The sequence below is a fragment of the Heliangelus exortis genome, chromosome 11, assembly GCF_036169615.1.
Source record: "Heliangelus exortis chromosome 11, bHelExo1.hap1, whole genome shotgun sequence".
NCBI lineage: Eukaryota > Metazoa > Chordata > Aves > Apodiformes > Trochilidae > Heliangelus > Heliangelus exortis.
Genome location: NC_092432.1, coordinates 21358307 through 21371998, shown reverse-complemented (window position 1 = coordinate 21371998; position 13692 = coordinate 21358307). Strand labels below are relative to the sequence as shown.

The 13692-nt window shown below is 37.6% G+C and overlaps 1 protein-coding gene across 3 annotated transcripts in view; it reads right to left on the bottom strand.

Annotated features, from left to right (window-relative positions):
• SEMA6D (semaphorin 6D) overlaps positions 1–2455 on the bottom strand; it is a 145467-nt gene extending 143012 nt beyond the window's left edge. For 2 of the 3 annotated variants that reach the window (XM_071755223.1, XM_071755225.1), the window contains exon 1: positions 2380–2454. The gene's annotated coding sequence lies outside the window, so the exon portion shown is untranslated. Of the gene's footprint in view, positions 1–2379 lie in introns of all 3 variants that reach the window. The other variant, XM_071755209.1, reaches the window with a different exon arrangement.
• Positions 2456–13692: the final 11237 nt, after the last annotated feature.

The following is a 13692-nucleotide window of genomic DNA, read 5'->3' as shown; positions in this document are numbered from 1 at the left end:
TGGGATGGATACACAGCAGTAGGATCACAGTGTGAAGAGTGCAATCATGCTCTGGAAGATGAATACTTCAGAAGAGTCTGTCTCTGAAAATCCATCTGTTCTTTACCTCCTCTGTTGAAGATTTCCCAGCCGTACTGATGCATGGGATCCCAGGGCAGATGCAGGCTTCTAATAAGATAATAAAGCCCATGCTTGTACCTTTGACTCCTGAGAAACCAGTAGGGGAGTTGTAGTATTTTGTCTGGTGCCTCCTGCATAGCAGATAAATGTACTATTCAGCCACCAGGAATACATGTTTCTCCCAAGAGCCAGAGGTGAAGCATCTGCTTGGAATTAGTACAGCCATTTTGAAAGAACAAGCCTTGTGGCCTTGATACTGCTGTCACTGATTTAATGAGATTTACAGTGGAAAAAAAAAAAGGATTAAATATATTAGATTAACCATGATTAAGGCTGAAAGTCGCAAGGCAGAGCAGTGGAGTTTTTGGAGTCCTAACACAGGCAGTAAAGGGCCTGGACAAGGAGATAAGTGAGAGCTGCCAACAGACAGGAGGCATGTTTGGTCTTCCACGTTTCCTGTAGGATGCAGAAAGTCTGTAAGACTGAATGTGTCCCCTCAGGGATACTGCTGGTAAGTTTTCAAGTAAAAAAACACACAGCATATGCCACAGCAGAGGTACAGGAATATAACAACTGCTGGAAGCAGAAACATGTTGCTAAAGTCATCTCTTGTAAGCTTTTATTTTCTATGTTTCCCCACACGGTAGCTTTATAATAGATATCCCTTTATAGAGTCTGTGAATTAATGCATCAAATTTTCTGATGCATAGTTTTGTGCTTTTTCTAATTATATTTACTAGCTCACCTGCAAATCTTAGAATCATCAGTACAAATAAACAGATCTCTTTTGCAGGCTTTAAACTCTTGTGCAGGGTTTAAAGTTTGTAATAAAGAAATCCATTAACCCTTACCTATCTTCAGTTTGGATTCAACTTTGACAACAGAATAAATCTCAAAAAAATTCATTACCTACAGCAGAAAAATCAGTTTTTTAGAAATAAGTGTTGACCATTAACAGTTCAGTCTTTCATCTTCCTACAAACCTCAAAAACAATCTGTGTTTGATTACAAAATCAGAAGTATAATCAGAAAATAATTATATTCTAGCTGAGTTGTAAATTAAATCAGAATCACTAAACATGAATTGCCATCTGAGATTGGACCATTACAGTACTAAAAAAAAATTAAGATGCACAGGCCTCCTCCTGAGCTGAATATTGTGATGCAGGACTCTACATGTTCTGCCACTAAAAAAAGGAAACACAGTAGCACTTTACCACCTTTTCAGTAAAAGCCTCCACATGTAATACCTTTTTCAAACCACCAGTACTACCAGCAGACTAATATTAGCCTCTGAATTATTCAGAGACTTCTGATATTTCTGTACTCCCCCTTCCCCCAGAAAAACAAAAAAACCCAGCAAAACAATTCCCCAAGCCTCACCAAACCTAGCACTGTTTCTGAAGCCAATATTTCAAGAATTTTGGAGTGGTATCAAAATAATAATTTGCTTTTCAGTCTCCCTGATACAGCACCATTATTGTTACTGTTTTGATATATGCATCTCAATTGTTTATTTCTTTATGTGTTTCCCATTTTCTTCTGTTTATTAAGCTGCCTTTACACTTTCTCATGCTAAAAGTGCAATACTTCAGCATTTCTTAGTACACCATTCTATCAGTGTCAATCTACTTTTCCTTCTCAGGAAAAAAATAAATAAAATAAATTATTCATTCCCCCTCCTGCCCACCCCAGACTCACTCTCAGTATATGTTTTATTAGAATTTCACAGTCTCTTTGGATGTATTTTCCTTCTGGTTTTGTTTCAGTAAACTCAATTGGGTAGAAAGTACCTTCTTTGCCACTTTGCCTAAAGAATGGGAATCAAGTAAATGATTCCTGTTAATTTCCAAAGTTTTTTTCTTTTTCTTTTTCTTTTTTTTTTTTTTTTCCCCACAAATGCTTCAAAATATTTAGTGCTGGGTGAAAAACCTAACCAAACCAAAACAACCTGCAAAAATATATTTATATGCATACTGACTTTTCAGAAATAATCTTCACTTTGGATAACATCATGATCAGTTCTATGTACACAATTCAAAGTGATCTGCTGGGAAGTTATCAGAATTACCAGAGAGACAGCATATCTGAAGAAAAAAAGCCATATGTATTTAAACACAGTAGCAAACAGAGTTTCTTGGAACACAGCTGTATTCCTGTGGTTTCCTTAGTTTCTTCCTGCCAAAGTGCTGGATGATAGTAGCTGCTAAGAGTAGCAAAAACCCGGGTGAGTAGTGCTGTAGATGTGTCAGTACTTACCCTCTGAGCAGCTGGGTAGATCTGCCTGCCTGAATAAAACAGGGAAAAAGAAACTATTGCAAATCTGGCTCTGCACAGAGTCTGAGGAATGAAGTGGGACGTGGCACAATCAGAGGAACTGTAGAGGAATTTCACATATGAGCACAAGTAGCCAGCACAGGAGTTACAACTTGACCTGGTCTTTCTGTACAGTTCAGAAAAAACAAAACAAAGCAAACCAAAAGCAGAAAGTGCAGTCAGTAGCAGTGCAAGCCTGTCTCTGGAGTGCAGCTAAGCTGGCTTCCATTCCAGCATCCATGAGGGCTGAAAGAAGCATAATCAGAGATTAACAAGAGGGAAGGCAGAGCAACGTAAAAAATCCCTGCCTAGGACAACCACAGGAAATTATGTGTTGCTGGCAGATGTTTTTTTTAAAAAGTTTTCCACAACTCTGACTTTGCATAAAAGCAGCACTCTCAGCATACAAAGAGCTGCAGTTGGAGGCAAGCAGGAGCCAGCCCAAGGGAGAGTCACCAAGAGAAAGGCTTGTGCAGATCACACCTCAAGGTGCCAGCAGCTGCTCACTGTCCTGGCAGGACCATCCTGGCACAGCAGGGCCCTGGGCTGCCACCCCCTGTCTGCCTGCACCATCCTCTGCCTCCCCCAGCAGAGCAACAGAACCAGGCTCCCAGCTTGATGGCTGAGCTCTTGCCTTTGGCCACTGTCCTGGAGAGATCAACGCAGAGTTTCAGCTTCCCCCATCTCACCAGGATTAATAAATTCAAACATTTTAAATTAGAGGCATTCATGAGACCTCCTGTATATCACAAGTGATTACATCTCACCACTTGCTCAAGCACTGAGCTTAATATCTTGTGTGTGACCTTCCAAAAAGGTAGCTAGTCATGATCTGTCTGTCAAGAGCTGGAAAACCTCCACACTTCCTTGGGTTTATTCAAGGTTAATCAGCACCACTCTTCACCTTCTGTTTGATTTCTCATTTGAATTTATTATGTTATGTCATTATTTATTATGCTCGGTTTCCAGTTGATGATTCTTATTGTGATTTTTACCTCCTGGATGAAATAATTGTACAGAATAGAGAGCATTTCTGGAGAGGAAACACTACGAACCACCTCATCTTTCTTTTCAGCACCTTCTTTGGTTTATCAGCATCACTTAAAAATTTGTGTCTCTGAACTATAATAGAGCATTTAAATAGCAGATCCACAGATGTGTAAATTGTTTAGACCTAAATGATGGTTAAATTTTTCCTCGCTTACTAAGTGACTTCAAACTATTTGTTTTCTTCATGCAATCAAAGTACATTATCTGTACTGGGAACTGTACAGAAAATTAATAGTAAATGCACACTTGAGTCATCACTTTGCTATTTTGCTGGTAATCTTGTCACCTCTGCATACTGACAGGTCAATACTAAAGCTAGGATGTGATCTTTACCTAATTTACCCAGTTTTGTAGCTGCATCATCTGTAACTTTTCTCCTGATAGCTCTACCTTCACATTTCAATTTTCTGTTGCCTGACTTCTTTATCTGGATTACTATAATTACTATAATTTTTTTTCATTGCTACAAGTTTTATTACCAATTTATTATCAGTTCCTGTCTTCAGTTCAGACCAAAGTCAGAGAAGCCTCTAAGCCAAACCTTCCCTCAATACTGAAAGAACATTTGGGGTTTCTGGCCACTAAATGCATTCTTCCTAAACAAGTCCCGGTTTAAACTTGTGGTTTTGGCTTGTGTCATCCCCTTGCTCCACCTCCCCTCTCAAAAAAATGTTACCATAACAAATTCTTAGCAAACAGACTTTGCAGAGAGGATTTTCTGTGACCAAGACTGCCTCCTTCACTGACGTGCTCTCAGAAGCTGCTAAGTTTTGCAATTACTATTTCTAATACAAAATAGGAATCTGAAATTTTGCATACACAGTCATATGTCTCAACTAACAGACCACATAAATAGAAAGACCTGTTTTACATGAATGTTTTACATGTTTCTTACAGTACATCAACTAGTTCTAGGCTTTTCCTTCAAGTTTTGGTGCTGAATAGCACATACAAATGGCAAGGTTAAAAATCTACCTTTCCTTCATGTATAACTTATAGCACAAAGATCTATACCTGACACTTTGCATATGAACCTACAAGTTCACTGTCCATACAGCTGCTGAGAAATCTGATTGCATTTCATAGGTACAAGTAGACTCATCCATGCACACATGTCCTACACAAATGGACTTTAATGCTGAAAGGCTTTCAGACTTGTGTTCAAATTTAATAAAGTATAATCTTTAATCCTTTGTATACATTATAGCACCAGGCTCCAAGGTATTACTTCATGTATAACTTTTTGAACCACTGCATTTGTTCAAACTTTAAACGTCAGTGGCCAACATTGTATTGAATTCAGTTTTTGTATTTCATATTGAACACATACTATGTTCTAATTCAGTGTTTTAAAATAAATCACTTACTTTCTAACTTTTCTTCCTTCTACCATCAGAGCAATTTAACACGTCGTTTCCTGCATTGCTATCCAATTCACACATCAGCAGGTGGCACACAATTTTTCCTTATTTTTCCCCTCTTTTCACTGTATAGTATTTTATGTTTAGATAGAACCCATCTTATTTAAAAAGCTGCAGCAGAGTGGCACTGTAAAACATCAACTTCTATAGAATGTATTTCAGAGTTTTTAAAGACTCTTATCCATGAATCCATAACATTTAGTAACTGTTTTACCTAGATTATAACTCTGAGCTGGTGAAAAATGTAGCATATTTCCTATAATAATAAAACCAGCAATAATAATAATAATATTCTCTCATATTATTACATTAAAAGGGCAACTACCTGTATCAATCAGATAAAGCAATATTGACTGATTTATATGCAGCTGCTTAGCACAAATAACAAAAAAATAAATTAATCATTTGCATGATCCTGTATGCTAGACACAAGTATGTGCTTTTGCATACTCTTGTATGCCTATCAGACAGACCTTATATAGCTTATAGACCAATCTGCAAATTCTTACTTTTGGCAAAATAGTTATGATTTTTCTGTGATTATTTTTCTCCATTTCTTCTGATCTAATCTCCTCTGCTTTTTGAACTAACAGGGGAAACAGTGGAAAGAACAAATGCAGACTGAGAGGAGGATACGAGGTTTTCAAGTAAAAACAAAAATTTCACCAGAAAGCCCCTGAATGTTTTCAACAAAAGAAAAAGAGGGCTTCAAACCCACAAACTGCCAAGATCAATATAGAGGGCTGCCTCACCAAAATAAAAAAATATAGAAAGAGCCCTAAAAAAGTCAAGCAAACCAGAATGTTATTGTCAACCACTGCTGCAGCTGGAAGGAAATCTGTGGTAAGTGACTCTTGTATTCCTATATTCTTTAAACATATGAGTTTATTGTCTTTTAGTAAATTACACATAAAGCAGAATAACAGCTTTACACAGCTCAAATGAAGCATTTGCTTTTTCTGATGAACGTTTTTGTTTCTTACAGTAGCAATTAGAGGAGACACTAGGAGTTGGTTAGAAAGCTCAGTACAATCTATAAACACTCATAGAACCACTGGCTGGACACTGTATTAATCCAACTGTTACGTTCAACATTTCTGTTGTGAAACAAGTTTGACATTTCAGTCTGTCTCCTTTTTTTAAAAAAAAAAAAGGACAAATCAATTTGTAACAGAGAGACTGCAGTTTGCAACCAACTGTGCTCAAGATCAGAATGGATTAATAATATTGAAATTAAGGCAACAGCACACTAAAGGGCAACAAATTGGAAATAAAGAGTAATATAAATGGAGATCTGAATTAGAAAGGCACAAAATAAGAACATGGATTAACCAACAAAGCTTCTCTACTTTTCCTGATTTTCTCCTACTAATTCTTTGTATTGTAGTGAATTGATCAGCGCTTAAACACATGGTCTCCTCCTAAAAAAAAAAAAAAGATTGCTATCTTTGATGTTTGACTTGAAGTTAATGCTATCTAGTCTTTTAGAAAATGATACTGGATATCCCTTTCAAACCATGTCAATTCTTTATCTCTGCTGTACTTTGCTGTTATCCTGTTCAGATGCATCTCACATTTCATGTGGGCAGACATTATCTAGGGATCCTGGCGTCACTTCTGGAACACCAGGATTATTGCATCTGACCTCTCCACAACAACAACAAAAATTTGCTTGCAACCTACACATGTTCAGCTGAAAGCTTTATCAGCTCTCAGTTCTATACTCACAACTCAGTTATGTTTATGAATTAACCAAGAATATTTATAATACGTATTAGCAACAATAAATACTTGTAATGAGAGGAGACATCAGCTGAGTTTCAACTCCTGAACACAACACTGTGCTGCAGTGGGGCCAACCAACCACAGCAGAAGGTCTGCAAAGCTCTGAGACATTAACATGCCATCAAATTAATATGTCCCACAGGCAGCCAGCAGACCTGACAGGAGTAAATAGCTCCAGGAGTAAAAGCAAGCTCAAAGCAACCAATGAAACCTACACACTGTTCCAGCTGTACTAGGATTGTCCCAGTATAAATCATCCCAGAGATTACAAAAATTAAAACACTACTGGGAACAGTGATGTGTCTTTGCACTGCATGTGGCTCCCTCCATTACTTTCTATAGGTTAGAGCTCAGGGCAACTGTGCTAGACAGAAAAAGCCCATCTTGAAGTCCCTTCTTTCCTGACTTAGGACCTGGAAACAAGAAGAGACCTCATGTTAGGATAAGGCAGAGGGATGGAGCTCTTCTCCTCTAGCTGTTCCCCAAAAGGCTCTTTTCTCCATACAAAACATGTAAAGAGTCATGGAAATAGATGCTAAAGTTCAAATGTTATGAGAAATTACTTCTAAGCTACCAGGTCACCCTTTCCCTTATGCAGAGAATAGAAGGTGTTACCAGTGTCTCCTCTCCCTCTCTAAGTGATGCCTATAGCCTATTTCTGCTCTTTCAGAGATGCCCCAAGTTAACCAAAATGTTTAGATTGCAATCAGTATTCAGAAATGGCTGTTATTGAGTAAATCCCTGCAGAGCCAAAGCCTCAAGAAAAAATACAAATACCACAGAACACTTCTAAAATTAGCAGATCTAAGTTGGTTAGAAATGGCAGGGGTCACAAAAATTCTTTCTTGGTAGTAACTTTATTCCCTCAAAACTTTCCACTCAGGTCCATGTGAGATTAAGAGTCTGTAACTGTAAAGGGGCTACAGGAAAGATTGAATAATCTTGTTTACCACTTTTTAGGCACTTCCAAAATAGCTGTTAACAATACTTGAACTGAACTAGAACCACAGCTTACATAATTATGGATGGCCACAGACATAATAGCAGAGTACATCTAGAGCAGAGGAAAAGGAGAGAAGGGTAAGGTATATTTACAAACTGGTTCTGACATCACCAGTGAAAGACAAGTATGCCATGATGTGATGCTGATTGCAGCCAGGCTGGAAACACTGCACTGGTATGACTACAAAAAGTTCTGATGAACATATTAGAAAGAACAATGCACAGCACTGAGATTTTTACTTCATATATAAACTGATCTTTCCCCAAAACTTTTCAAACTTGCAGTATCAGTACTGTAATGTGTTCAATTTAGCAGAAAGTTCTTTTTAGCATTCTGTACACCCCTAAACTGTGTAATTTCTTCGACGTAAAACATGTAATTTCTAGGTTTAAAACCATAAAAGCAGAGTTATACAAAAAGTATGGCATAGAGTAGATGCTCTGGGAATTTTAAACATCCTACATCTGACTGAACTTACCCAGTTTACAAGGAAAAAAGCCCTTTTAAATACAAGATTCGCACTCACCCCTCAAACACTAATGCTGTTCTCTTAAGATTATAATTGCAAGTTACAGCAGAGGATAAAAACAAATACATTTAACACAGTCATATGATGCCAAAACCTTTCCTGAAAAATACGTAAAACAGAAATGGCGGATCTGTTAATGATAATGTTAATAATAGTTGTCTTGAAAAAGATGCTTTGGAGTTCATGTTTTTATTACCTGCTTAGTCATACACATTTACCCTATTAATATTACTCCTATGAGTAAGTAGAATACTTGTTTGGGACATTCTATGGGTTAAGTAGATTAATACAGAAACTGGTAAAAATAAATACAGGGACAGAAGTTGGGCATTAAGAGTCTCCTTGGTTATTTTACTGAGCAGTTCCAATTCACAGTTCTGTAAATTATGTGACAGATCCTGTCCCAGAAAAATTGCATTCAACCAGTATGGTTGGACCATTTGACTACAGTACTGACAGTTTGTTTAATATATCCTCATCAATGGAATTTTTCCTCTCTGTAAAACCATGAGGCAGTGGCTCTGTTCTAGAAGGCTACATATGTTTGTTTTAATGGGAGCTTCTGGACTGGTCATTTTGGGTGGATTCCTTTCCTTTTGAATAATTTTTAAGTCCATGTGCTCTTTCCTCTTTGTTCCATGCTACATTTTTCCACCTTTCTCGTAAGTCATGATCTCCAAATGATGAAACACCTCCTTACATGCAACATTAGGATGGTACAACTTGTGCCCAGGATAAGGAAGTGCTGGAGCTGCATCACTTGATAGGTATCTTAGCCCAGGCCTCTTTTCTGCTGCTGCACAAAGACCTGGCAGAAATGGCCCATAAGATATAAATTCAATTTGCTTCAAAATTAAGTTTTGAGCACTTCAGCTAAGGCAATAGTTTTTCTGCAGATCTGTGTTTTCAACTTCTGTCTTCCTGGCAAGCTGCAACTGCTGACTGATCTCTCCTGTAAGTTAGGGCACAGACCTTATGAAATGTCTTTTGAGTAGGAATTCCTTCCACAGCTTTTCACTCAGTGTCATAGAGTCTCTCTTTTATCCATCTGAAGAACAGAGAACTAACTTATCCTGAAGCTCTCAGCCTTTTTTTTTTTTGTTTTGTTTTTTTCCCTAATTTCACTGAAATGGTCCCAGTGGTTCAGAAGTTAAGAAGTCACTAGGGCAGAAGGAGAAGCAGGCAGGGTGCTTTCACAAGGCACATTTTTTTTAGAAAGCCATTGCACAAACTGGGTACACACCAAAAGCCAATGCTATGCTATCAGTATCTAGGGCAGAGAGGAGCCTGCCTACAGCACTGCTATAGCACAGGAAATCAAAATCCTGGTACTGGATATTTCACATGCTTCCAGTAGACTTCCAAACAGCTTATTTGGCATCTATGTGTCCAGTGTCTCTTTATGATTCTTTTACTTTTGATGTGACTATGAGTGAGGGTCATAGCTTACTTTTTTACAGTTATTTTGGTCATTTGGACACCAATCCCCATTGGATCTGATGTAAATAGTTTAAAAAAAATAAATCCAAAGCTTGTCTTTATTAAGTAGCCAACGGCTCATGTGGAATGAATGCAAATTACAAACTTGTACTAAAATCCCATGTAATAATCTCTGCCTAAAGTAAATATTCTTTGTGGAGGAGCTCAGCAGATGTAAGAGCATTCAGCTGGAAAATGGCTGTGCTCTCCCCTGTTCCACAGAGTTTTATCTGGCAGACAAGTCATTTGTGTTAGTACAGGTAAGAAGCTGACACTTAATACAGAAAATAGTAAATTATTTGGAGAAAAATTAGAATCATTATGAGAGAATCAGTGGTGGGATACATGGCTACACACACATCGTGGCCAAAGTGTACAACAGCAGTATTTAAGACTTCTACTGCCTCTAGCAAGAAAAAGCTTAATAATGAAAACTGCCCATCTTAAAAAAAGGTCACTTTTCTGGTTTAAGACATAAGTAAAATCCAAAAAAGTGTGATAAAATGCAGCTTTCCGGGCTTGCATTAAAATGCAGCTTGATTGCTGTAACAGTCAGGAAGATTCAGTTTGAACCTCAGTTCAAGATAATTGCCATCTCTTTAAAATCTACCTGTTTAACTTCAATTGAAAAGAATTAAAAATCACAACAGCAGTTTTAGATTCTGCTAAGTACTGCGGGTGAAACATAATGGAGAATTAAAACATATGGCAAGGAAATTTGCTTAGAAGATATTACATCTATTACAAATTATTATCATCTTTCCTTAGCAAGTCTTTAACGTATTGTAAAGGTGTCAAACAATTTGAAAGAAATAACATAAAACTTCATGTAATTTTTAAAGATGTTCTCTGTTTGAGGAATAATGGTGCCTTGCCTAAAACCAGCAAGACATTATGCTTGGGTCTCACATTGTGCTGCTGAAGCATCCCTACACAAAGAGGAACACTGGAGCCTTCCCATTAGGCTGAATGATGCCCATGAAGTGTCTGGCAGGTAGCAAACAGAACAGGGCAGGAAAGCTGAACATCAAGCTGCTGGAGATTAATTAAAAGTGGTGGGTGTCATTTTGTCCAAGGGGGGTGCTGGTGAGCCAAACACTTGTCACCAGCCATACAAGAGAGAAAACCTCAACCAGAAATGTTCAATAGGTATTGGTGATGTCAACATGAAACTGGGAAACACATTGCTCCTCTCCTGAAGGCAGTGGGCATGAAACACCAGAGGAGTGGGACAGATCTGACCCTCAGCCTCCCACTCATTGAAAATGAAGGTACTGAAGGACACCACATAAATGCCTGCTGAGAGCTTCCAGTCTCTCTTCCTTCAAAGTGGGCAATCAGCAAAAGTAGCCAGGCCTGCACAGGCACAAATGCTGAGAGGATTCTAAAAAACTTTGCTTTAAATCCAGAAATTCACTCATTTACCTCAAGTGGGTATTTCAAGACTTGAATTAAGATTTTTCAAATATTTCACATTTTATAGTGTCTTTAATCTTAGAATTAAGCAGTTATCTTAGTAATGATTAACATGGTTCTTTGCTCAATTGCCCTATAAATAATATTTAAGTAATATCCAAGACATCAGCTACTATTTTATGCTATCAACAACTGTCATGGCAAGTTCCTCCTGGACTTATGAGGTGTTAATAAAAATACGGACCACAGATTTTGTGATATCTTTATGATTAGCAAAAGACAGAAATAAAAGAGTAAAAACATTTGCTCAGCTCTGATATATTCTCCCTTTGTGTTTTTAACTGATACACAGAAAATAACTAAAGCAGCTGTGAACAAATGACTCCTGAAAGTCAGACTTCAAAAAAATCAAAGTATATATATTTTCTCTTCTTAAAAAAAACCTCTCAGTTGTAGTCACAGACTTAAAAAAAACACAGTCTCCAGGGATCATTTCATAAATACATTTGATCATTTAAATTTCCTACTAAGTATATCATCCCCCACTAACAGTGTGGGGTGCTCATTTTGTAGGAATTTGAAGGGAGGGCTGCAGTGTTCCTACTGATGCAGCAGCCACGTCTTCCATTGCTACTCATGGCTGACAAAAATGCCAAAGTATTAACGACCTGATGTGGCTCTTTAGCTCTCTTCATTTTTCTTTCATTGTCTCCCTGCCTTACATCTCTAAGATGCTAGTGTTTGATGGATACTAGAAGCAAAAAGAAAGGATAATTTCTTGCCATGAATGTTTTTCTCTTTATCTTTCCTAGTTTTATTTTCATACTTCAGAGTGAAATATTCCTACTGTGCAGCCAGATGTTCTATAATCCTATTTTTATACAGCCCAAAGGACTAAAATCTCACATAAAGTCTCTGCCATGATGTCTTGAATGATGGGTAAATTCAGGCTTTAAAGTCAGATAAGAGTTTAATGCAGAAGTGAAGTTTGCTTTTGCTAACAATACAAAAACAAACAAAAAAACCACAAAAACCAATCACCTCCCACCATCTAATATCACACATATAAAAATACTCTAATACTGCTTTACTAAAAAAATATGGCAAGTTTATTACCACACTGGTATTGCAAACAAATGATGTGTTAAATGTTCTGCTGTAATACAAAAAAGGAACAGTATTTAAATCTTGAAAGCCTGAATAGAGACAACCTCCAATACATAAGCACCAAAAATAAGAGCATCCTAATTCTATGAAGGAACAGCAAAATGTGGCTCTACCATAATCAGTGGAAATGTGCTAAACTAGAAGTCTCAGGACCCCCTTTAAAAGTCCAGACACCTGCCAAAATCAGGAATCTTGCCACAGAAATACAATTTTGATGGAGAACATGATTTCAGATTTGCTGTCCTGTCTCATGTGACCAGCAGATTAACACTGCTACACCACTGTAGCATTTTGCCACTCTGGGACTGCACACAGCCAGTATGTTTAGGAAAGAGCAAGCATTTCAAATTTAGTCCATGGTTTCTTCCACTAAGGTTTATAAGGGTTTTACTGCTGCCACTGGAACCAGAGGAGAACCCATGAGGAACATCTTGAAAAACAAAAAAATCCCACTTGTGGAAATGGGTTAGCTATGCAATGATAAGAACATCACAAGAACTAATTCAAAATTACACATCAGAAGTTTGCATCCTAAATAAGCATAAAGATGAACACAATACCTTTGGCCCATTCACACACATGGTTATAACCCAACCCTCCTTCCTAGCAGCAGGACTGTCACCTGCAGCACTACCAGGCACAGGATGCATGTTCCAGGACATAAAATAACCCAAAGTATGTGTTAGATGCACTTGCTAAGTCATTTTATTTGCTGCCCTCAATATCTGCACATAAAAGCCACTGCTCTCCAAAACTGTATCAATAAAACTAGCAGGAGGCCAGCCACAAAGGATGCTGCCCTTTCTACTGCCAGGAATGTTGTTCTTTCACTCTATAAACAGCTGATTCTACTATTTACTCTTGAAGGATGGGGTTAAATTTCCCACAGGAAAAATCAATACAGAGACCCATAAGGCAGAAGTACTATCACAGTTAAAACACTAAAGAGCTGCTGTATGGCAGCAGAGTTTCTAATGACTACAGAGATGTATCTTAAACACACAATCTCTACCTACCTTTGTACAGTCTGAAAGGAAAACAAGGTAGCACATGCTGATGAACAGATTATTACATGTCTTTAAATGAGAAAAAAAGAATAACATGTCAGAAGTATGAGTTAGCTACAGTTCAGGTTTGTGTATACAGCCCAGGTTTGATTTAACACCATTACCTCATGTATCACATCACATAAGGTCATCCCTAGAATTTAACTTTCCATCCTCCTCCAGAATATTTTTTCATTTATTTTGGGATAATCTGCCTCTTTGTTGTTAAATACCAGATCTGCAGTATTTAGTTCTTTTTTGAAATGTCAACATCCTGGAGATGAGTTATAAAGGAGAATCTCTGTTTTCGTAAAAATAAAGTGACATTATTAGACCTTGTAGTATGAAACAAAAGCTTAA